Genomic DNA, 8,194 nt, shown 5'->3' on the forward strand with positions numbered 1-8,194 from the left:
AAAGCTATGGTTTTTCGGTAGTCATGTAGGCATGTGAGAGTTGGACCGTAAAGAAGGCTGAGTGATGAAGAATTGGTGTTTTTGAACTGTGGTGTTGGAGATGACTCTTGAGAGTCCCTTGGAATGCAAGGGGATCAAACCAGTCCATCCTAAAGGAAATCGACTCTGAATATTCATTGGAAAGACTGATGCTGAAGTTGAAGCTCCAATACTTTGGCCACCTGATGCAAAGAACTGATCCACTGGAAAAGACCCTGATGCTGGGAAAGACTGAGAGCAAGAGGAGAAGGGAATGACAGAGGATGAGATGGTTGGATGGCATCACTGATTCAATGGACATTAGTTTGAGCAAACTCCAGGAAACAGTGAAGACAAGGAAGCCTGGCATGCTGCAGTTCGTAGGGTCACAAAGAGTTGGACATGACTTAGCAACTGAACAACAACATTAAGCTCAGAATTTCTCTGAGTCCATCTTTAGTTCATGTACCTGGTGTTACTTCCACAGTATAACTAATACATTCTGAGTGCCAGAGTTCAGTGCTAGATAAACAGGATGAATACAACACATAACCTATTGTTTAAGAAGCTTAGAATAGAGAAAAGATAATTCAACAAAAAATCATGGCTAAGTGCAAATACAGAAATGAGGGATATAAAGCATGGGTACTAAACCAATCTGGAGGTTCTGAGAGTGTCCTGGGAGGGAACAGCTTCTGCCCTGAGCCTTGGTAAAGGTGTTAGAGTTAACCAGGTGAAAAATATGGGATGCATTCCAGGCAGAATGAATAACTTGAGCAAAGGCATGGACACAAGAAACAGCTTGACCAACAGACAGATAGTGAGGGACTCAACCAGGTGACATTCTGGGGCTGAGGCTGGAGAAGGAGGGAGCAACCAGATGGCTGAGTGCTCTGCTCAGAAGTAGGTTCTGATTCCCCAGGAGGCAACAGGAAACCCCGAGGGATTTTAAGCTGGAAGCGATCACGTGCAATTTAGAAGGAAACGGCAACCCACTCCAGTGTTCTTGCCTGGAGAATCCCAGGGTCCAGGGAGCCTGATGGGCTGCCCTCTATGCCGTCGCACAGAGTCAGACATGACTGAAGCGACATAGCAGCAGCAGCAGCAGCAGCAGCAGCTACATTTTTAAAGGGTGTATTTGAGGTTAACAACACAAAGCTCCAGGAAGATCAGTTAGGAAAGCATCTTAGGGACCCAGCTGAAACATGATGAGAGACTATACAAGATAGCGAATGAATGGAGGGTAAGATCCAAAACATCTTAAGAAGGCAAGGTATGCAGGACTTGGTGATTGGTGGGGGAAGGGAGACAGGAAGCGGGAGGTGGGGCCGTCAGGGGATCTTGAGGACTCTCAGGGTTCTGACTTGAGATTCCGTGTGGGCCATGGTTCCATGGGCTGAGTTCAGCACTAGAGCGGCTGTGCAAGTTATTATTTCCCCAAACTCTGCCTTTCATGCCCTCACATTCTTGCTGAGCAGTTTCTTAATGACTCCTTCACACTCCCAGCTAATCTAACCCAAAGGCTTCCTGGACCCATCACCCATACCGCCTGTGAAGCCACACCTAGACACAGCACACTTTCAGCAACTCTCTCCATTCCTTCTGCATCAACAATCCACACTCTGATAGAGCGATTCATCTTACATCCCTCACCAGTGAGTCTCGTCTCCCTCTAACCACGCTGTGAACCTTTTGCAGGCGCAGAGATCACAACTATCGTTGCTTTGACATCCTACCCACTGATATCAACTACATCCCTGAACACATCCTAGCCCCTAGAACATATTTCTGTTTTACTGAACAATGTTCACATTACTTTACCTCTGCAGGGCAACCCCCAGAGAACTTGTTCCTCCCTACAGTAAAAGATGTTGATGCAACATCCTTCCCTTTTTGGGCATGAGATTAAATATTTTGCTTTCATCATTCATGTACACACATTATTTCCTATTTTGTGAAATTCTGATATTCTTGCTTTTTACTGATACTGAAATTTAAAGGGGAAAATATGCCCCTTTGATTTGATAAGAAATTTCAAATGAATCAAACAATGATCGTAAAAGGAGGTTTTACAAGATATGTGTTCGGGAGGTTAGAAGATGTGAGTGTAAACTTAGCTTTGCTCTGATTGGGCTTCCCTGGTGGCTCAGACTGTAAAGAGTCTGCCTGCAAGGGACAAAACCGGGTTTTGTCCCTGGGTTGGGAAGATCCCCTGGAGAAGGGAATGGCAACCTATCCAGTATCCTTGCCTGGAGAATTTCTGGGACAGAGGAAATAATCAATGGGATCCCATAGAGTCAGACACAATTGAGTGACTAACACTTTGTTCTGACAATCAGGATGATTCTGAGCTGGTTCTGTGTAGGGAGGTTCTCAGCCACATCTTCAACAACCCCCCGACTGTGGAAGATGGTCTGCAGAAAGGCACAGACTCTGGACTAAAAAGACATGGAAGTGACTCTTAATTCCGCCTCTTCCTGCCCATGTGGGCATGATCTACAGAACTAGAACATCAGAGGAAGGTCCAGCACCATCAGTGAGCTCACTACCCCCAGGGTAATTAACAGTTTTTAATTGGGTGCAATATACTGTAGAAGGTAGAGAAGGAAGAGGTGGAAAGGGTTGGGAAGAGAGAATTAGAGAGACATTGATGGGTCATGGACCAATTAATAGTCCGGAGACCATCTCCAAATCCTCTCCAGAGAAGGAACTAAGATTATGAAGTGGCAAGCAATATCCACTCACCACAACATACAGGTGAGATTCCTGTACTGATTATTTCATACAGAAATGCATTGAGAATTCACGTGTAAAGGACACACTGGTACTGGGTAAACAGCAGTAAACAAGATAGATAAGCCCCCTTAGAGTTTGTGTTCCAGAGGGAAAGATGATATAAACAGCATTATAACAAAGTAGGTCATGTATTGTAATGGAAAAATGCAGGGTACTGTGGGAGCAAAGAGAACATCTAATCAATACCATCTGCTGCATTTATTGTGTGGGCTGCAGAGGGAATTTAGACTATCTGCTGTCTGAACAATGGGCTCTTCTTAACCCCGGTACCTGTGAAAAGCACAGGAGTGAATCATTACAACTTGACTTTTCCAGTCTCTAAGCAGAATGGACAACTGACTGCTAAAGCAGTCTCCTGTTTGTGCTATTAAAAAAGAATTCAGTATCATCTCTGAATATCCACTGGAAGGACTGATGCTGAAGCTGAAGTTCCAATACTTTGGCTACCTGATAAGACGAGCCAGCTCAGTAGAAAAGACCCTGATGCTGGGAAAGATTAAAGGCAAAAAGAGAAGAGGGTATGCAGAGGATGAGATGGCTAGATAGCATCACCAACTCAGTGGACATGAATCTGAGCAAACTCGGGGAGACAGAGAAGGACAGGGGAGCCTGGCCTGCCGAAATTCATGGGGTCACAGAGAGTCGAGCACGACTTAGTGACAGAACAGCAACACCCGAAGAAACACTGCTAAGCCACAAGACTATATCCTCAGGCAATGTAACAAGTTTTTAAGTATTAGGAAACTACAGCAGAAAGTTACAGCCTCTGCAACCACCAGAGATGATATGGCTCATTTCTAGGTGAAAAAGATGAACTGAGACCATAAAACAAACACAGATTCACAACTGTATGTAGCATTTCATTAGCTGTCTCAGTATGTACAACGGTACTCCTATTAATACTTCCCTGGTGGCTCAGATGGTAAAGCATCCGTCTACAATGTGGGAGACCCGAGTTCGATCCCTGGGTTGGGAAGATCCTCTGGAGAAGGAAATGGCAGTCCACTCCAGTACCACTGCCTGGAAAATCCCATGGACAGAGGAGCCTGGTAGGCTACAGTCCATGGGATCGCAAAGAGTCAGACACGACTGAGCGATTTCACTTTCACTCCTGTTAAAATCCACTATTAAACAAAAAATTTTAAAACCTAATAAATACATTTCAACACCAGCTTCTATCAATCCTTAGCCAGAGTGAGTCACATAGTGTCTAATTTTACATTTAATTATTGTTTTTCTCTATGCATCCTTTAGTCATGGCACTAATTAATGAATACCAAGACAGTTAAATGGCTGGGAAAAGAGGGATATCCTGTAGTCAGTACAAATATATTACTAACATCTGTGTACTGGCTATCAGTGTGTAGTGCTGGTAATTATTCACTGTTATGAATGTTACACCTCCCCACAAGATGGCACAGTGGTAAAGAATCCACCTGCCAATATGGGAGAGGTGGGTTCAATCCCTGGGTTGGGAAGATCTCTGGAGAAGGAAATGGTAACCCACTCCACTATTCTTGCCTGGAGAATCCCATGGACAGAGGAATCCATTGAGTTGCAAAGAATCAGATGTGACCAAGCACCCACAATTCATAAATATTACAGGGTAACAAACAAAAATTGGTCCTGTCCTTGGAAGAACAAAAATATGCAGAAATAACTAAAAAAAGTACAGAGCTGATGTGCATGACAGATACTGTATCATAATTGAACTTTTTTTCGGTTCGCCTGGAGTGTAAAATCCCGCCCAGAGATATCTGCTCCTTTCCTCCCCAGCTTGGCTAGAGTCTAGACTGCACTTTGTGCCAAATAGAAGTTCTCACTGGTTTAGACCACAAGGAAGGACACATTTAACACTTTTAAGAGAAGATAAGCAGATTTGCTCAAAGGGGTGTCTTGGGTCCTGCAAGACTGCTGTTCAGACCACAGGGTGTGGCTGCAGTCTCTAGGCTGGTGCCGCCTGCCCTGCAGGAGAAGTTGTCACCAACCTTGCCCAGTCATGGGCTTCTTACATCCGGTTTCAGCGACACCTCCCTTCACCTCCAAGTAGCTGTGTGGGCTGCCTAATTATCAGAAATCAGGTCCTACTGCAGCACCCTCCCCACTGAACACAGCAATTCTTGAACATTTTTAAACAGCAAACCACCTTTTCCCAATCCTTACTCCTTTGCAGAGAAGAATCAAGTGGGGCGGGGGGGGGGGGGGGGGGGGGGGAGGGAGGGGGGCGGAATCTTACAACAAAAAAAAGAAATAAACCATTTTGTGAAGAAATCATTAGTAGTTAAGACAGATCAAAGTGAAGCTCTAATGTAATAACTGAGCAAGTATTTCCAAAGGCTAGCAATATTATTATCTGAGTCAGTCTGAGGCTGTGCCTTTATCTTCTGTGTGAAATAAATATATTCAGTTAGCATTGATTGGGCACTTTTGTTCTCAATTTGCCACAAAGTAATAAACAGACTAAAAAATGCAAGACAAAATAGCAATGTGGCTTTATGACACCTTTCTGGTGATGTCAGGAACTTTTTATCCATCCTATTAATCTTTTTGCTCATGGAGAACAGCAAGCCTCTCCAAGAACAATCCTCATGACTCATGGTTAAGTCAGCATTTTATACAGATGGGGGTCATATTAACAACCTTTGCTTAGTCGAAAATTATCATACTTTCTCTTGCACAAGTCTGGCTCCTGCATACAAATGCTTTCTTTGGAAAAGTGGATCTCAGATGAAGACAAAAATAGACAAGCATTAAGGAAGAGGGAGGGAAAAAAAATCACTCATTTTGAACTTTCTTAACATGCACAGAAAAATTTCAGATGCATACAGGTTTTCTATCCCCAACCGAAAAACTCAGAAATGAACATTCTAGGATGCTAAACCTCGCAGCTGGTGTCTCCCCACTGCCCCGCACGTCCTCACCTCTCCAGTCCACGCCCCCCACCCCGCACCCCTGCTGAACCTGACTCTATTTATGAAAAAGGGCCTGAACTTGAAGCCTTTCAGATCTGTTATCCCAGACAGTCCTCCAAACCCCCTTTCTCAACCGGATTTCTTTCCCTGATGGCTAATAGCTGCTTTATTTTACATTATTTTCGTGCCCTTTGCCATACACCTGCCACTCGGCGAACCACCATTTCACAGAACTCCCTCTGGCAGTGATGCAAAAAATCTGTCTGAAACGTGTCTTTCTGGAAAGGAGATGAAAGTTATCTTGCCCTCTAGCGTAGGCTCCGCCTGCCTGCCATCGCAGGCGACAGCTGGAGTAATCTGAAGCCCCGGCCTCCTCGGTTCTTCAAGCCCCCGGGGCTGCGCTACCCATGTCCCCTCCCCCAGCCCTTCCTAAAATAGTCAGTGGAGGAAGGGAGGCTCCTGGAATTTGTTCAACGCCCTACATCTCCCATCTGATAGTAGCAGCAGCCCCGACCATCGCAACAAGAAGGCGGCTGCCTTTTGCTTCTGCATCTCTGGACCCCGGGAGAAGTGCCACAAGCCGAAATGTCAAGCCGGGGTGGGGAGGCGGAGATTAATAGCAGTATGTACGTAGGAGAAGCTGGCAGGACGCCCCCCACCTCCGTATCTCCCCGAGTACCACACACGTAACACACACCACCGCCACCATCACCACCTTCTCCCTCCCGTTAAGCACGCACGACCTGAGCCTGCAAGTGCAAACTTGCTTACAATCTGTCTGCAATTTGTTCGGCTGGCACCCAAAGCCTCTCTCTTACCTTCTCTCTCTCTGGCTCGTCCAGGTGCCGGGCAGCGCAGCGGGCGAAGCCGCTGCGGCCGGGCGCGCTGGGGGCCGGCGGCGGTGGCGGGAGCCGGGGCGCGCGGCTGCGGGGCTTTGCGGGGCGCCGGGCGGCCCCGGTGACCGAGGACGGCACGCAGGGGGCCGACTCCCCGGCGGGTGGCGGATCGCCCGCCGCCGCGCTCTCGGGCCGCTCGCACGCTCACTCACTCCTGCGCCCAGCGGCTCCGCGACTCTGCCCTCCCTCGGCGAGCGGGTCCTCCTTCCGGGTGCACCCGAGGAGGAGGGGGGGTTCAGGCCTCTCCCCGCGACCCGCCACCCCCCGCACCCGCCCCCCGCGCTGGGGTTCGGCTAGGGAAGGTCGGGGAGGTTCCCGACGCGGCCCGTGCGCCGCCACGCCCCTCCCCGCGCCCCGCGCCCGGCGCCCGGGATGCGCTGGTCCCCGGCACCGCTGGGGGCAGGCGCCCAGGCTCCCTCCCCGGCTTCCCCTACCTCCCGGAGATGCTCGGCCGCCTCCAGCGTCTTGCTGCAGCGGCAAAGGCTTTCCGCCTCTGTCTTTCTCGGGGAGCCTTTCCCCCCGGTCCACCTCCCCGGGGGTCGAGGAGGAAAGAAATGGCCGAGAGCGCCAGGAAGGAGATGCTCTGCCCCGGCTGCTAACTTTTGCTTGGGATTTCCACCGCCCGACTGACCTTTCAGGGCAGAACCTATCTTGAAAGGCTGGGGAGGTTCGCTGATGGTCCCAGGAAGGAAGTGATGCGGTTCACTGAGGACATTTCTCTGGCCCCTTTTCAATCAACTTTCGAAAAAGATCCTAACGGCTGACCTCTTCCGTAGCATGCAGTTTTAGGGAGACGGGCCAGACTATACAGGCTTTTGTTCTTGTGGTTTATAAAGCTTCGGTTTCCTGAGGAGACACCCGACCTCTTAATGATATTTCTTCTCGGTTATTCGTCCAGATGACGCTGGAGAACTGCCTTCAGGTTCTTCCCTCGCGCTCTCGGCGAGTCTGTCATCACAAGCCCTTCTCAAGGTGTCGAGGAGATCCTGGGGTTGCCGGGTAGCCTCCTGAAGAATTTATTTTGTTGTGGTTTTATGGTCTCCAAGCAAAGTCAAACACAGTCTCTCTTCACCAACAAGGAAGCCCAGGTCCAACAGGACTGTGGGCAACTCAAATAATTACAGCTTTGTTGCAAGAATCTTAAAAAATAATAATTACTCTCTCGAATTTTCAATCTGAACAAATCGTTTTTCCCATTATCTACGTTTGCAGAATGGGAGGCTGGAGCTTTTCAGTGGATGAAGTTTTCCTTTGCTTGCTGCCTTCCCTAGCTCACTGCCAACACTACACTCTTTAGCTTTGCATTTTCTTCAGAGGCTTTTCTTTCTGGATTCGAACAAAATAATAATATCTGAAATGAATCTAGTGAGTTAATCTGACGTGTTTCCTTGTGTTTACATATTTTAGAGACCAAGGAATGAATCTCATTGGAGAAACTGGTTGCGGCAGGGAGTCGGGCCTGGAGAAGGTGGTGTCGGGGGTCACTCTGAACATATCCTCTGCCTCAGGGTGGCACTCCGCATGGCTGCCCAGAACACCTTGTCGAGGTGACCATAGCCTAGCCATGCAGTT

General features: G+C 48.1%; 1 protein-coding gene across 1 annotated transcript in view; it reads right to left on the reverse strand.

Annotated features, from left to right (window-relative positions):
• The window catches only part of SYNE1 (spectrin repeat containing nuclear envelope protein 1), a 495,298-nt gene extending 488,314 nt beyond the window's left edge, over positions 1–6,984 (reverse strand). Inside the window, exon 1 of the mRNA XM_069598737.1 lies at positions 6,545–6,984. The gene's annotated coding sequence lies outside the window, so the exon portion shown is untranslated. The remainder of the gene's footprint in view (positions 1–6,544) is intronic.
• Between the last annotated feature and the right edge of the window lie 1,210 nt (positions 6,985–8,194).

The sequence above is a fragment of the Ovis canadensis genome, chromosome 8 (assembly GCF_042477335.2).
Source record: "Ovis canadensis isolate MfBH-ARS-UI-01 breed Bighorn chromosome 8, ARS-UI_OviCan_v2, whole genome shotgun sequence".
Lineage (NCBI taxonomy): Eukaryota > Metazoa > Chordata > Mammalia > Artiodactyla > Bovidae > Ovis > Ovis canadensis.